A 16,364-nucleotide genomic window follows, 5' to 3' on the forward strand; every position below is an offset into this window, starting at 1 on the left:
TACCATAAGCCACAGGCAGAACTGAAAGCTCTTTGTACATGGTGAGTCTGAGCATACAGAAGGACTTCAGGCATGGTCAGATCAAGGTGTTCAAGTGACTCTGCATTGCTCCTTATGAACTCATTCTCAGGCAAGCCTTTGCAATAGTAATAAGCTTGGAGCCATTTGGAGCTCCAAGCTTATAATGCTGTATCTGTTGTGATGGCTTCAGCTGCATAAAACAGAATTCCACCAGAAAGAGCTGAAAAGATAGAAATTTCTTTTGCTCACATAACAAACCTTTCAAAGACACGCAGGCCCGGTGTTAGTTCAGCTGCTCAGCAACGTCAGGCACAGGGTTGACATCTCTGAGGTTCGTTTTGCCTTCCCTTCGTGAATACAGACCACGGCAGTACCTTGCATTACGTTCTCACACGGTGGCATCCAAAACAGGAAATGTGGGGGGGCGCCTGGGTGGCTCAGTCGGTTAAGCATCCGACTCCTGGTTTCGGCTCAGGTCGTGATCTCATGGTTCGTGAGTTCAAGCCCCACACTGGGCTCTGCGCTGGCAGCACGGAGTCTGCTTGGGATTCTTTTTCTCTCCCTCCCTCTGCCCCATCCCCCACTTGTGCTGTCTCTGTCTCTCTCAAAATAAATAAACTTTAAAAAATAAAAATAAAAAATAAATAAAGCGGGAAGTGTGGCAGGGCCCTCCCCTTGTGTGTTGGTCCCTAGACAGGTTCTCCTTATTTTTCATTTGCCAGAACCGGGAGCAGTGGCCACCCCGGGTTGCAAAGCAGCCTGGGAAACCCATCTGTGTGGGTTTTGCCAGCAAGGCAGCACGGAGAGGGGAGTGATCGTTGGGCAGGAAATTAACGGGACCTACTGCAATCGCCCTCAGAAGATCATTTCAGAGGAGACAAAATTGGTTTCCCTCTCTCTCTCTCTCTCTCTCTCTCTCTCTCTGCTTCCGTACCATTGAGGAACAGTATTCTGACTGGTCCTGTTAGGGCCTTGGATGGCCACTTCAGACCAGTCACGAGTCCAGCTGGCAAGCTTCCTGTTGGCACCCTCTCCCATGACTGAGGCCCCCTCCCCTCCCCACCTTGCTGGGATTGGCTCAGGACCCCCTCAGGACCTCATCCCTTCCTGCCCAGCTGGGAATTCATCCCCTGAAGTCATAAGTTTCTTTTTTTTTTTTCTTCCAGTTTAATCACTTATTTTGAGAAAGAGCGAGAGCACTTGAGCATGAGCAGGGGAGGGGCAGAGAGAGAGAGAGAGAGAGAGAGTCCCACGCAGGCTCTGTACCATCAGTGCAGAGCCTGACATTGGGGCTTGAACTCATGAACCGTGAGATCATGATCCAAGCTGAGATCCACAGTCAGACGCTTAACCGAGAGAGCCACCCAGGTGCCCCCCTCTCTCCGCTTTTTAGAGAACATACAGCACTGATTTTTTTTTTGTTTGTTTTCATTGAACTCCAGCTAGGGCTACATTTTACTCTCTTTTCTCAAGGAGCGAGCAGCACTTCTCAAACCCTAATAAATGTCAGGGTTATAAAGATATAATCGCACTTGTAAAGTTCATCCTGAAGGTAAATAGGGCAGCCTATTAGCATCTACAAGAATTGCAAGCTAATTTTAACTTAATAAATATCCTGAAAATTCCCCTAAGGAGACAGTCCATCATGCCAAAGAGACTTATGCTTTAAAAAAAGTTTTTTTTAACGTTTATTCATTTTTAAGAGACAGAGCGTGAGTGGGGGAGGCACAGAGAGAGAGAGGGAGACACAGAATTGAAGCAGGCTCTAAGCTGTCAGCACAGAGCCCGACGCAGGGCTCGAACCCACGGACTGCGAGATCATGACCTGAGTCGAGGTCGGACACTTAACTGACTGGACCACCCGGCGCCCCCAAAGAAACATGTTTTAAATTAATGTCATGCTCTACTGGTTTCTTGGGCGTGCTGCTAGTTTACTTTTCTTGCAATCTGTGATGATGCCAGTATCTTCCACAAGAGTTTGTCTGGTACCCAAGTGAGCTCGGAAGTCAGACGACCTCGATTCAAATCCCTCCTCCACGCCTATTCGCTCTGTGACTTTGGGCAAAGTGTCTAACCTCTCAATGTCTCAATTTCTTTAATTGTAAGATGGAGAAAGTGATAATGCCTACTTCCCAAGAATGTTACACGGATTGCGCGCCTGGGTGCCTCAGTTGGTTGGGCCTCTGACTTCAGCACAGGTCATTATCTCACCTGTTAGTGAGTTCGAGCCCCGCATCAGGCTCTCTGCTCTCAGCACAGAGCCCGCTTCGGATCCTCTGTCTGCCTCTCTCTCTGCCCCCTTCCGCTTGTGCTCTCTCAAAAATAAATAAACGTTAAAAAAAAAAAAAAAAAGAATGTTACACAGATTAAATGAAAGGCTGTACAGCATTTAGCACGCATTGGATGTGACCTGAATGTTAGCTATTAACATTGATAATGATGATTATACTTGCTAATAATTATCATATATTATTAGAATATATCTGTGCATTAAGAAGCTTCATTTTATTTTATTATTTTTATAATATTTAATTTTTTTATTTGAGAGAGAGCAGGGGAGAGGAACAGAGGGAGGGGAGAGAATTTTAAGCAGGCTCCATACTGAGCGTGGGGCCCAACTCGGGGCTCGATTCCACAACCCTGGGATCATGACCTGAGCTAAAATCGAGGGTTGGGTGCTCAACCAACTAAGCCACCCAGGCGTCCCCATAATCATTTTAACACTGACTGACTTCATATATGAGTGTCAGCTGTCCCAGAAGGCAGCAAGATGTTTCAGTGCAGGAAAGTGTAAACAGGACAGTTTTTTTCACCAGTTTGCTTTGAAAAGGTATAACTTGGTTTTAATTGTTCCTGTGTCTTTTTTTTTTCCTGCCCTTCTCTCTCTCTCTCTTTTTTTTTAATATAAGAAATTTATTGTCAAATTGGTTTCCATGCAACACCCAGTGCTCATCCCAAAAGATGCCCTCTTCGATGCCCATCACCTACTCTCCTCTCCCTCCCTCTCTCTCTCTCTTTTAATGTTTATTTATTTTTGAGAGAGAGAGCACAGGGAAGGAGGGAAGGAGCAGAGAGAGAGAGAGAGACAGAGGATCCAAAGCAGTCTCTGTGCCAACAGCAGAGAGCCCCATGCAGGGGCCCAAACTCACAAACCATGAGATCATGACCCGAGCCACGCCAACATTGGAGGCTTAACTGACTGAGCTGCCCAGGTACCCTTCTGCCCTTCTCTTATAAGGACACCAATCATTGGACTCAGGGATCACTTTTTTTTTTTTAATTTTTAAATTTTTATTCATTTTTGAGAGAGAGACAGAGCACGAGCAGGGGAGGGACAGAGAGAGAGGGAGACACAGAATCTGAAGCAGGCTCCAGGCTCTGGGCTGTCAGCACAGCATCTGATATGGGGCTCAAACTCACGGACCATGAGATCATGACCTGAGCCGAAGTCAGACGCTCAACCGACTGAGCCACCCAGGTGCCCCTATCAGTTTCTTATAAAGTTAACACAGGGGCGCCAGGGTGGCTCAGTCGGTTGAGCGTCCAGCTTCGGCTCAGGTCATGATCTCACAGTTTGTGAGTTCCAGCCCCATGTCGGGCTCTGTGCTGACAGCTCAGAGCCTGGAGCCTGCTTCGGATTCTGTGTCTCCCTCTCTCTCTGCCCCTCCCCTACTTGTGCTCTGTATCTCTGTCAAAAATAAATAAACATTGAAAAAAAAATTTTTTTTAACTTAACACAAACTTACCATGTGACTCAGCAATCTCACTCCTGAGTATTTACCCGTGAGAAGTAAAAGCCTATGTCCCCACAAATATTCACAGCCACCTTATTCATAATAGCCCCAGTCTGGAACACTGGGAACAATGGAAATGTCTATCTACAGGAATGGATCAACAAATTGTATGTCTACAGGATGGAAGCCTACTCAGCAGTGGAAAGAACTACCTACTGATACGTGTAGTGGATAAATCTCAAAACCAGTATGTCTTGTGAAAAAAAAAACCAGACACAAAAGAGTACAAACAGCGTGACTCCATATATGTGAAATTGCAGACAAGGGAGCACTAATCTATAGGGACAGAAATCGATCAGGATTGCCTGGGGCTGAGGGAGTGGGGGTGGGAGACTGATTACACACTGACACAAAGGAACATTTGGGGATCACAGAACTGTTCTGCTTCTTTTTTATTATCATCATTTTAGTGAGGGAACATGAGTCGGGGAGAGGGACAGAGGGGGAGAGAAAGAGAGAGAAAGAGAATCCCAAGCAGGCTCCACACTCAGCACAGAGTCTGACACAGGGCTCGATCCCATGACCCTGGGACAATGAGCTGAAATCAAGAGTTGGATGCCCAACCCGCTGAGTCACCCAGGTGCCCCAGAACTGTCCTGTAAGTGAGCAGCTTATTAGTGTCACGTACATTCACGTTGTTGTGCAACCAATCTCCATTTTTTTTTAATTTAAGAGACAAAGAGCACAGTGAGGGAGAGGGACAGAGGGGGAGAGGGGCAGTGCTCTGCAGCAGGGCTCGATCCCATGACCCTGGGATCATGAGTTGAGCTGAAATCAAGAGTCAGCGGCTCAACCAACTGAGCCACCCAGGCACCCCTTTCCATAACTCTTTTTATCTTGCAGAATGGAAGCTTTATACCCATGAAACGATAACTTCCCAATCCTCCTCCTCCCAGCCCCTGGCACCATTTGCCATCCTACTTTCTGTCTCTCTAAATGTGACTGCTCTAGGGGCGCCTGGGTGGCTCAGTCGGTTAAGCGTCCGATTTCAGCTCAGGTCACGATCTTGCGGTCGGTGAGTTCGAGCCCCGCGTCGGGCTCTGGGCTGATGGCTCGGAGCGTGGAGCCTGCTTCCGATTCTGTGTCTCCCTCTCTCTCTGCCCCTCCCCCGTTCATGCTCTGTCTCTCTCTGTCTCAAAAATAAATAAATGTTAAAAAAGAAATTTTAAATGTGACTACTCTAGATATCTCATATAAGTGGCCTCATACACTACTGTCCTTCGATTGTAACAAATGTACCACACTAATGAATGATGTTAATAACAGAGGGAATTAGGGATAGGCGTATGAGGGTGGAGGGAATTAGGACCATATGGTATATGGTCCCCTCTAATGGTAAATGAGAGCTCTGTACTTTTCATTCCATTTTTTTCTGTAAACCTAAAACTACTTTTTAAAAAGGCAATTAGGGGCGCCTGGGTGGCTCCGTCGGTTAAGCGGCCGACTTCGGCTCAGGTCACGATCTTGCGGTCCGTGAGTTCGAGCCCCGCGGCGTCGGGCTCTGTGCTGACAGCTCAGAGCCTGGAGCCTGTTTCGGATTCTGTGTCTCCCTCTCTCTCTGCCCCTCCCCTGTTCATGCTCTGTCTCTCTCTGTCTCAAAAATAAATAAATGTTAAAAAAAATTTTTTTTTAATAAATAAAAATAAAAAGGCAATTTTTTAAATCGTGGGTATCAGCTGAGAAAAACAACAGGTGTCCGCTTTACGGGTCCATAGCTGCAGTAGGTGTCGACGCTAATAACAGCTTGCATGTCTGGGTGTGATTATTAGAGACTAGAAGACAAAATAAAGGTGACTTCCCTTTGTATACTTAAGTATTTGAGGCCAAGGTCATTCATTATTCCTAGGCACACAGTTGCTCTCTTTCCCCTCTGATAAGAGTTCTCCAGGCCTGCCTTTTCGACTTGGCTGTTGGAGAGAGGTAGCCAATCAAGAGTGGCTCACTTGTGACGTCGCCAGTCACCAAGGCCTCCAAGGACCCGGCGCACCGTGGCGCCCTCTGGCGGGCAAAGGGAGTCTGTGTCTGAGAGAGCCAATCTGGTCCGCTGACTCCGGCCGGGTGCCATAAACCTCACGCCCCCTGGTGCCTCAAGTCACCTTCCGTCTCCACGTTGCCAGTGCCTGGTGGGAGAAACCCCGGCCGAGAGAGAGAAATGCGGAGGGGAAGGGAAGATAAAAATTCCCCGGCAGCCAACGAGATACAGGCATCCAATCAGAGGTGCGGATCCAACGAAATAGTGCAGGTATCCAATTAGATGGGGCAGAGTTGCCATGACGACACGAGTCTCCACAGGGTTTGCAGAGTTGGTGAGCTCAGGCACTGAGCGCCACCTGGCGCTTGGCAACGCTTGGCCACTTGCTCCAGCAAGCGCGTGCTGGTTGAAGGCAGCCCACAGAGCGGGACAGCGCCCCCGTGACGTCACCAGTTGCCGAGCAGGCCCCTGGAGCGCGTGAGCGCCGGCGCGAGTTCGCGCGAGCTCCCGCGAGCCCGCCTGCAGGTCGCGCGCTCTCCCCCCACCCCCGCCCCGCCCAGTGCGTCGGTGGGTGCGCATGCGCTCGCGTTTGTTTCTTTTTCCTTTTTTTTTCCTAGCGCGCGGAGGCTTAAAGGGCGGGAAAGGGCTGGAGGCGCGGCATGAGGCGAGAGGCGCGAGGGTGACAGCCAGGGTGAGGCCAGGCAGGTGGACCGAGGTGGGCTCCTTTGCGCCAGAAAAGACCTGGGAGGGGATGTGGCCCCATAAAATTCCTTGATGAGGGTCAGCGCCCCGAAGGGAGAGACGGCCAGAGACGGGCCGGAAGGAACGGAGCCCTACAGGGACAGAGACCTGCCACACCCGCAAACCCACGTGAGCAGAAGACGAGGCAAAGGTGTTAGAAAGTGAGGGGGAGGCCGGAAGTGACGGCGAGGCGGCGAGGGGAGCCCCCGACCACGATCAGGATGCGTGGAGGGGGTTGTTACAGAGCTGAGGTAGAACCCGTGGTCTCACAGGCAGGGTCCGAGGACGGCCACAGAGAAGGACAGAGGGAAGACAACAGAGGGGACCGCCTCAGAAGTGGCATCACACCAAGGGGTCGTCAGGGGCAAAGGGGCAAGTCGCACAGACAGCGGAGAAAGCTGTAGAGGTGTTGGAGACAGAGCCAGATCAGAGGCCGAGAGGGGAACAGAGACAAGACCCCCGGGGGGGGTCTGCACAGAGACCAGGGAGCCTAAGAAAGAAGAGAGAGACCAAGAGGACAGTAATAGAGACAGAGAACGGTGTCAGGGGGAGAGAGAGAGAGAGGACAGTGACAGAAGGGACAAAGACCAAAGGGACAGTGATGGAGAGGGAAGAGATAAGGGGGACAGTGGCAGATATGGAGAAGGTGACAATCATAGAGACAGGGAAGACACATTCAGGCGACAGAGGACAGCGACAGAGAGAGAGAGAGAGAGAGAGAGAGAAAAGACAGAGATAACAGACAGAAGTAAGATAGGGACAAGTGACAAAAATAGAGAAGGTGCCGGAGCCAAAGTTGGAGGCCACAGTGACAGAGGCAAAGAGAGAACACCTGCAGGCAGAGGGGGCAGAGATCAAGACAACAACGCTGGAGATACAGGAAACAATCTTAGATAAGGCACACACCAGTACACGGAGGGGACAGAGAGAAAACGGAAAGTGGCCGAGTAATAGAGGGAACAGAATGGAGGTGACAGAGACAGAGCTGGAGGCCTCGGAGGCAGAGAGGGGCCCATGACGGAAATCGAGGAAATGGACGCAGAGTGGGGGGGCAGCGTTGGAGGATTCAGAATGGGAGGGGACAGGGCCGGAGGGGTCAGAGACAGAGGAGACAGAGACAGAGGAGACAGAGACCGAGGGAACCGCAACGGTGCACAAACGCAGAGAGCATAGCGATAGCGGTGACAGTACCACGGTGCGAGTAACAAAGCACACTCCATGACACTGACAGATGAAGAAACAGAGGCAGAAAGGATGGTGACAGAGGGACCGTGACAAAGGGGGTGGAGACAGGAACAGAGCGTAGAAACATGAAAGGTATAGAGACCAGGAAGGGGAGCGGGGCAGAGCAAGGGATTGGTGACCCAGACGAAGGGTGGCCTGGCAGGTATCCTGGAGATGAAGCTAGGGAGTCGGGCTGCGGGCAGAGTCCGGAAAGAAACTGGCATCGCATCTTACAGAGGAGGACAGAGGGAGAAGGAGAACATGACCGAGGCACAACAGGGGACGACGGGGACAGCAAGACAGAGAGCAAGTCATAGAGGTGAACGGAGAGACCAGAGCAAAGGGGAAGAAAGCAAGGGCTCGGTCACCTGAGACTCAGCGGGAGGGAAGGGCGACAGGCCGAAGCAAAGAGGGGTGGCGAAGCGAACAAAACAGCGGACAGGGTGAAAGGGACACCGCAGCCTGTGGCTACCAACTGAGCGAGACTCACTCCCCGGCCCAGCACCTCATCCTGGCAAGCACTGGAAACCATGGAGCCTTGAGCTGTCTTCTTCATGCCGCTTTGGTAAGTTGTGACCTTGATTTGGGATTGTGTTTTGAAACGTCTCCACACGGATTCTGGAGTTGGGACCATGTTTCTGAATCCCCCTAGCCGTTTTGCTTTGGCCCACTGTAGCCACAGCACAAGTGGCAAAAGCGCTTTTTTCATTCGTTCGTTCGTTCAACATATATTGAACACGCACTATATGCCAGAGGCTACTCTGGATGCCGGGGACACAGCCGTGAACAAGACAAAGTACACGTGCCCATGGAGCTTTCAACATGGTCGGCAGACAAAGACATATATTTATTTATTTATATAACGTCAAGTAGTATTAAAAGCCCAGAAGAAAATTGGGGCGCCTGGGTGGCTCAGTCGGTTAAGCGTCCGACTTCAGCTCAGGTCACGATCTCGCGGTCCGTGAGTTCAGGCCCCGCGTCGGGCTCTGGGCTGACAGCTCAGAGCCTGGAGCCTGTTTCAGATTCTGTGTCTCCCTCTCTCTCTGACCTTCCCCCGTTCATGCTCTGTCTCTCTCTGTCTCAAAAATAAATAAAACGTCAAAAAAAAAAAAATTAAAAAAAAAAAAAAAAAGCCCAGAAGAAAATACTAACAAAAAATTTTTTAATATTAATTTTTGAGAGAGAGAGAGACAGAGCATGAGCGGGGGAGGGGCAGAGGGAGAGGGAGACACAGAATCCGAAGCAGGCTCCGGGCTCCGAGCTGTCGGCACAGAGCCCGACGCGGGGCTCGAACTCACGAACCGCGAGATCATGACCTGAGCCCGAGTCGGGCACCCACCTGACCGAGCCACCCAGGTGCCCCAAGAGCCAAGAAGAAAATTTAAGCAAAGCTGAGAGGACAGAATAATTGAAGTTGTTGATAATAGCAGGCTAGGTTGGGGCGCCTGGGTGGCTCAGTTGGTTGGTCATCCGACTTCGGCTCAGATCAAGATCTTGCGGTTTGTGAGTTCGAGCCCCGCAGTGGACTCTGTGCTGACAGCTTAGAGCCTGTTTCAGATTCTGTATCTCTTTCTCTCTGCCCCTTCGCTGCCTGCGCTGTCTCCCTCTCCCTCAAAAATAAATAAACATTAAAAATTGAAAAAAACATAGCAGGCTAGGTTATTCAGACCAAGCCTCCCACTGCAACAACTAAACGTGTTGGCTAAAAAAAAAAAAAAAAAAAAAAAATTTTAAGTCTTAAAAGCATTGAAGGTGTCACAAGATTTATCAGGCCATAACTGAAGGGAAATCAAGAACCCAGAGAAGTAATCAGAATACTTCTGCCCTGAGGGGATTTTACAATCCTGGCAAATTTGAACTTTTATTTGGATGGCTTCTTAGGTGAGGGCAATAAAAAAAAGCTCAGGCCCAACCAAGGTGGGGAGTCCACACCACACTGGGAAAGCCAGGGCTATACCCTCAGGGAGGGGAGGGAAACAAGAAGTAAATTGGCCCCCGTTTGTGAAGTTGCGGTCATGACCTCAGATTATGAATTTAACTTAGTCTCCGACTAGCAGTGTTTTTAAAGTCTTGACAATAGCACACACAGAAAGTTTGCTCTGCTGAAAAGAACTTTCATGAGAGGCCTCAAATCATTCTGGTAAACGTATTTTTAAGGAAAGCGGGTAGCACAAGTCTGACATCAACAAGTAGGAAAAGTGCCAGGAACAAAACCCAGTAGAAGTAAGAGGCACTAGAAACCCACTAAACACTTGGGATACTGGAATTATCAGACCATGTGGTTTGTTTATATAAAAATCTAAGACCGCCGTTTTTTACAGGGATGAAGAAACTATAAATATTACCTAGATGTTTTGGAAATGAAAAACTAGTAGCAACTTAAAACTTAGCGAATAGGCTTAAAATTAAAAGCAACAACTGGATAGGGAAATAGTGAACTGGAACAGAGGTCACACAAAATTACCCATAACACACCAGGAAGAGACAGGGCAGAGACCATATAAAAGAAGTTGAGAGGGGCGCCTGGGTGGCTCAGTCGGTTGAGCTTCCGACTTCAGCTCAGGTCATGATCTCGCGGTCCGTGAGTTCGAGCCCCGCGTCGGGCTCTGTGCTGACCTCTCAGAGCCTGGAGCCTGTTTCGGATTCTGTGTCTCCCTCTCTCTCTGACCCTCCCCCATTCATGCTCTGTCTCTCTCTGTCTCAAAAATAAATAAACATAAAAAAAAAAATTAAATTAAAAAAAAACCTGAAGTCTAAAAAAAAAAAAAAAAAGAAGTTGAGACACGGAGCATGAACCAGAAGGTCTTATCTTTGCATTTATTCCGAGTCCCCCAAAGAGAGTGAGAATGTGACAAAAGGAACAGTTAAAGAAACAATGGTGGATTTTTCAAGTTTCCAAAATTGGTGAGAAACTCTAACTGAAAGATTCAAGAAGCCCAGTGAGTAATAAGCAAGATAAATAGAAAGAAATCCACACCTAGAAACATTATTACATATTTGAGGCATACTAGAGGAAAAGGGACCTCAATAACAGAGAAAACAGATGCCTTTCAAAAGATCAATTCCTAACAACTGACTTCTTAAAAATAACAATGGAAACCAGAGTAGGCTCAATGCACTGATAGAAAATAGCGGCCAATTTTAGACCCAGTGAAAAATAAATTTCAATGAGATCAAAATACATTTTGGGATTTAAAAAAGTGAAGAGAGTTTACCACTAGCAGCAGATCCTTAGTAAAAAAAATATTTTGAGGACTCCAATTTAGGCAGGAAAAAAAAAAGTGATCCCAGATGGAATATCCGAAATGCAAGGAGAAATAAAAAGCAAAGAAAGTGATAAATATGTGAATAAATCTGAACAGATTTTGACTGTGTAAAACAATAACAGCAATAATAATAGCTTGTACATTAAAGAAAGAGAATATAAATGCATAATAAAACACATGTTAGGAGGGGCTATATGGTGTTACTATATTCTAAAGTCCTCGTATTGTCAAAGAGGTAAGTAAAGGTGTTGATTAATATTTTGGGGTGTTGGTTAACTTTTGTTATTGAAATACATTTGATATACAATATCCTATTAGTTTCAGGTGTACATCATAGTGATTCAGGATTTTTGTACACTATGAAATGATCCCCACCATAACTCTAGTTACAGTCACCATCCATGTTTTATAATATGATTGACTATTTCCTACTCATGTTGATTAATTGAAGCTTTTTAAGTTAGTTTGTAAGTTTCCCTTTCTAGGATAAGCACTAAAAGAAATAGATAAAATATGGGACACCCGGGTGGCTTAGGCAGTTGAGCGTTGGATTTTGGATCAGGTCATGATCTCTCGGGGTCATGATTCTCATGGTTCGTGAGTTCAAGCCCTCCATTGGGCTCACTGCTGTCAGTGCAGAGACTGCTTCAGATCCTCTGTCCCCCTCTCTCTCTGAACCTCCCTGGCTCATGCGCTCTCTCTCTCTCAAAAATAAATAAAAACATTTTTTAGAAATAAAGAAAATAGAGAAAAAGTACAAATAGCCAATATCAGGAATTAAAAAGGGGACATTGCTACAGGTGCTACAGATATTAACAAGGTAAAAATTAGATATTAAGAATAACTTAATACATTTTCCCTAGAACCATAACCTACCAGAAATTACTCAAGAAGAAACATAGCATTTGATTAGTTCTAAAACCATTTAAACAAATGAGATAGTAACTGAAAAAAAATTAACCACAAAGAAAATTCTGGGTCCGGACACGGTCACTGGCAATTTCCACTAAACATTTAAGGATGAAATAATTTGAATATCACACATACTCTTCCAGAGACTAGAAGAGAGATCACTCTCCAGCTTGTTTTGTGAGGCTGGCCTAACTTTGAGACCAATACCTGACAAGGAGAGTATGAGAAAAGAAAATTATAGGCCAATATTCATTTTTAAAAATATAAATATTAAGATCAATGTAAGGGATCCATATTCTGGTTTTTCCCGTAATGGCTTCATTGCAATATTTAATTCTTTCCCAAAAAGCCTTCGGAAAGCCCTTACTTTGCTGGTCCTTGAACATGTATCTCGTCTGACTCGTGGATTATCCAGTATGATTCCAGGCAGAAGGAAGAAACAGGGACACATTTGTCATGTTTGAGATACAGAAAGAAAGCCAGAATCACCGGAGGGAGCATAATGAATGAGAGGGAGAAGAGTTCAAAATAAGGGCATGGAGGCAGGGGCCAAAATGTATAGGACCTCATGACCATAGGGACATGTTTCTTTTCTATTGTAAAAAGAAAAGGAAGACTTGGAAGGGCTCTTTCTATATAAAAGAGCTAACTAGGCCAAAATTCAAAACCTTTACACATTTGCCGTGTATCTTGGGCAATTCACTCTACCTCTCTGATCTTCAGTTGTCCCAAGTGTGGGAAGACAGAAGAAGGACGTCCACGAGGTGCTGAATTTCCCCCCATTTTACACCCTTCCTCCAGTAAATCCTAAAAGAGGCAGAGATTTCCTCAAGGAAGCGAGCAAAGTGCTCCCAAAGAACCTTTTCGCATCTTCCACAGAGAGCTCCCATCTTTTATTCCTCGATCCAATCGTTTGTCTATGACCCATATCAAAGCTCCTCTACAGAAATAGAAGGAGGGATCCTGGACTCCCTGAAGACTTTCTCTCTTCTCTCCTTCTCTTTGATGCCTGCTGGCAGCGATATGTTTAGAACAGAGCAAGACTTCATAACCTGGGGCCTGACTTCAGGGGGTCAAAAGTTTCCCGGGAATTGTATACAAAGGTTTGTCTGCATGTGTTTTTCTCTAGGGAATGAGTTTCTAGCTCATCAGAGTCTCAAAACGACCATTTCACTTGCAAAGAGGAAAATGCCAACTCAAATTGGCTGAAAAAAGGGGAGTGGTTATTGTCTCATATACAGTTGACTCTTGAACAATGCGTCTGAAGTGCGGGTCCACTTATAAGCAGTTTTTTTAAATAAATACAGTACAGTATTGCAAATATGTTTTATGATTTTCTTAATAGCATTTTCCTTCTCTAGCTTTATTGTAAGAACACAGTGTATGATACATATACAAAATATGTGTTCACTGACTGTTTATATGTTATCGGTAAAGCTTCTGGTCAACAGTAGACTGTTAGTGGTTCAGGTTTCTGGAGGCAAAAGGTATATGGAGATTTTCAACCGTGCAGGGGATGGGGTCAGCGCCCTACCTCCCTCGCTGTTCAAGGGTCAACTGTAAATGAAAAGTCATGGCTAGCTCCAAACTTCACACATGGATCTGGGCGCTCACAGGATGTTCCCAGGAATGTGTCTCTTTGAATTTCTGAGCCCTCTGATTTCCTCTAATTGGCTTCATCTTCGTGCAGGCTCTGCCCTCCTGGTGGAAATATGACCTCATGATTGCATGGGACCCACCTAGATAATCCAGGCCACCTTCCTTATCTTAAAGTCAGCGAAGAGCCACCTTAATTCCCTTTTACCATCGAACCTGACATAGTCACAGATTCTGGGGGTTAGGACGTTTTGGGGGAGCCATTATTCTACCTAGCACAGAGGGGATAAATTCTGAGGTACCCACAAAGCCATCATCTCAGTCTGACTCCTGGGTTAGAAGCAAGGTTAGAATTAGATGGGGCTGGGAAATGGAAAAGAATTAACTTCTAATTGAACATACACTACCTGTCAGACACTATTCTTGGGACTTTACATACAATATTATTTACTTTTCGCGACAACCCTATTAAATATAAATTCGCATCCCGGTTTTACATATGGGAAAACAGAAGTTCAGAATGATGGAGTGACTTGGGTAAGCTGGTGGCAGAGACAGGACTTGAATTCAGGTTTGTGTGCCTCTAAAGGACATTTAAAATAAAAGCTTAGGTTTCTATTTGCCGTATGCATGTACACATACTCACATTTCTTCCCTTGTGAAAAATTAGTTTTCAAGTGTGCAAGTAATGTGCGGATAGATTATCTTCGCTTTTTAAAGACAGTGTTACAGATCAAGCGGAAGTCCCCTTTGATCACCTCTTTCCAAACTAGGTATCTCCTCGGGAAGTAACTACTATTATCATTGTTATGGTGGGTCCTTCCAGATCTTTGTCTTAAAGTGTGTATATATATCTAGTAATATAGTATATGCATAGTATTGTATAGTAAATGAGTAGTATTGTTTTGAGCAACCATGTGAGTGTGTTTTAACATAAATGGGATCATACTGTACATATTGTTCTGCAGCTTGCTTTTTTAACTCAACAATATGTCTTGGAAATCTATCCAGATTTACTTAAATAGCTCTGTACCATTTCTTTTAAGAACTGCAATGGTATTCCAGAAAACTCATGTTTATTTATCTATTCTCCTGTCGCTGGACATTTGGGTTCTTTTTTGTTTCTTTGCTCTTAAAAACAATATTGCTGTGAACATCTTTATGCAGATTTCCTTGGGTAAATGTCTGTTTCCTTAGGGTCAATAAGGACAGGTGAAATCACAGGTCATGTGGGTGTATTCCTTTTATTTTAATAAACATCTCCTGTAACTTTCAACTACTGCTATACAGCGAATACCAAAAACGCAGCAACTTCGAATAATAATCGTGTGTTCTGGCTCATGTGCTGGCTCATCTAGCTTGGCTTCTCTGGAGCTGCTCCGCCATAGGCTACAGGGCTGGCTGGCTCCGACCTGTTCCAGGTGTTCCATTCTGGGGCTCAGGCGGAGGGAGGGTCTGCTCCTGCGGAAAGCCTCTGGTGGCCAGAGCAGAGATTCAGAGGATTAAACGGCAACACACTAGGCCGCTGAAGTCCTAGACTCACAATTGGCACACGGTCATTTTTTCACCCACGTGCCCTTGTCCAAAGCAAGTCATGTGACCCCGCACAAAGTGAAGAGGTAGGAAAAGGTACCCTGCGCACGTGATGAAGCCACGACAAGGTGGCGGCTGTGCTGTGCGGGTATACCGAGTTTCGTTTCTGCGCGCCGTGGGGCTGAGAGCCCATCTTCCCACATCCCCATCAACACGGAATACAGCAGTCAGCTTAGTTTCACCAGTCCTGTAGGGAAATATATATTGACTTTTTTTTTCCAAAATGCTTTTATGGCCACTCTCAGCCAAGAGGTAGCACAATGCGGGGGGGGGGGGGGGGGGGGGGGGGAAGCACCAGGTGGAAATCCGAAGAGCCTGCCACTAATTGCCCCTCTTCCCATTCCCTGTGATTTTAAAGTTGCTTTCTCTATACGGATCACAGCTTCCCCACCTGTCAATGGAGCACAGGACTTGGAGCCAGACAGCTCAGTGTCCAAATCCCAGCAGCTCTGTGTACTTGTTTTATGTAACTTTGAACAAATCACGTAATTGCTCCCAACTGCCGTTATCACAGCTGTAGGATGGGGTCAATAAGCTCAACCTTCCCTACTTCATGTAACAAGATTTCTCTAAAATCACGCATATATAATCAGCATTGAAACAGGAAACACTGCTGACTCATTTCTTTCATTTTAGAGTTAAGTAAACTGACGGCCCATAGAGGGGAAATGAGAGAGTGCTGAGCAGTATGACCAGATAGAGTTAGCAAGCAGTCCTTCATGGTATCGGTCAGTTCTGTTACACTTGGAAGTAACAGAACCCCGGTGAAAACTGGTTTACGCAAAAGAAAAAAAAAAAAAAAAGGTGGGGGGAAGCGGCAGGGGGAAGAGTGTACATTTCTTGGTTCGTGTAACTGAAAAGTTTAGGACTAGTGTCAGCATCAGGAATGGCTGGCTCAGGCACCCAAACATTGCTGGCAGGAACGCGTCTCTTGGTTTCTCCCCTTTGCTTTCCTCTGCGTTGCCTTTATTCTCAGGCAGCCTCTTCTCTATTACGGCAGGGTCACCGGGTGCCTTGAGGGAGAATTATAAAACAAAACAAAACAAAACAAGAGGCCCCTGGACTGGACAAATTACAAAAAGCCGCTAACTCTGGGTGGACAAATTTCAAAAAGGCATCCCTTCCATCTGGCTGTACAGTCTTGTATCCAGGACATAAGGTTTGGCAAGCACTGGCTGAATTTGTGCAGGACACAGATTGCCCAAACGTGTGCAGCAGCCCCGAGTGTAGCAAACGGTCACCGGC

At 46.5% G+C, this 16,364-nt stretch overlaps 1 protein-coding gene across 1 annotated transcript in view; it reads left to right on the top strand.

Annotated features, from left to right (window-relative positions):
* The first annotated feature begins 6,430 nt into the window (after nt 1–6,430).
* The window catches only part of LRRC4B (leucine rich repeat containing 4B), a 62,904-nt gene continuing 52,970 nt past the window's right edge, over nt 6,431–16,364 (top strand). The window contains exon 1 of the mRNA XM_042919670.1: nt 6,431–8,317. The gene's annotated coding sequence lies outside the window, so the exon portion shown is untranslated. The remainder of the gene's footprint in view (nt 8,318–16,364) is intronic.

The sequence above is a fragment of the Panthera leo genome, chromosome E2 (genome assembly GCF_018350215.1).
Source record: "Panthera leo isolate Ple1 chromosome E2, P.leo_Ple1_pat1.1, whole genome shotgun sequence".
NCBI lineage: Eukaryota > Metazoa > Chordata > Mammalia > Carnivora > Felidae > Panthera > Panthera leo.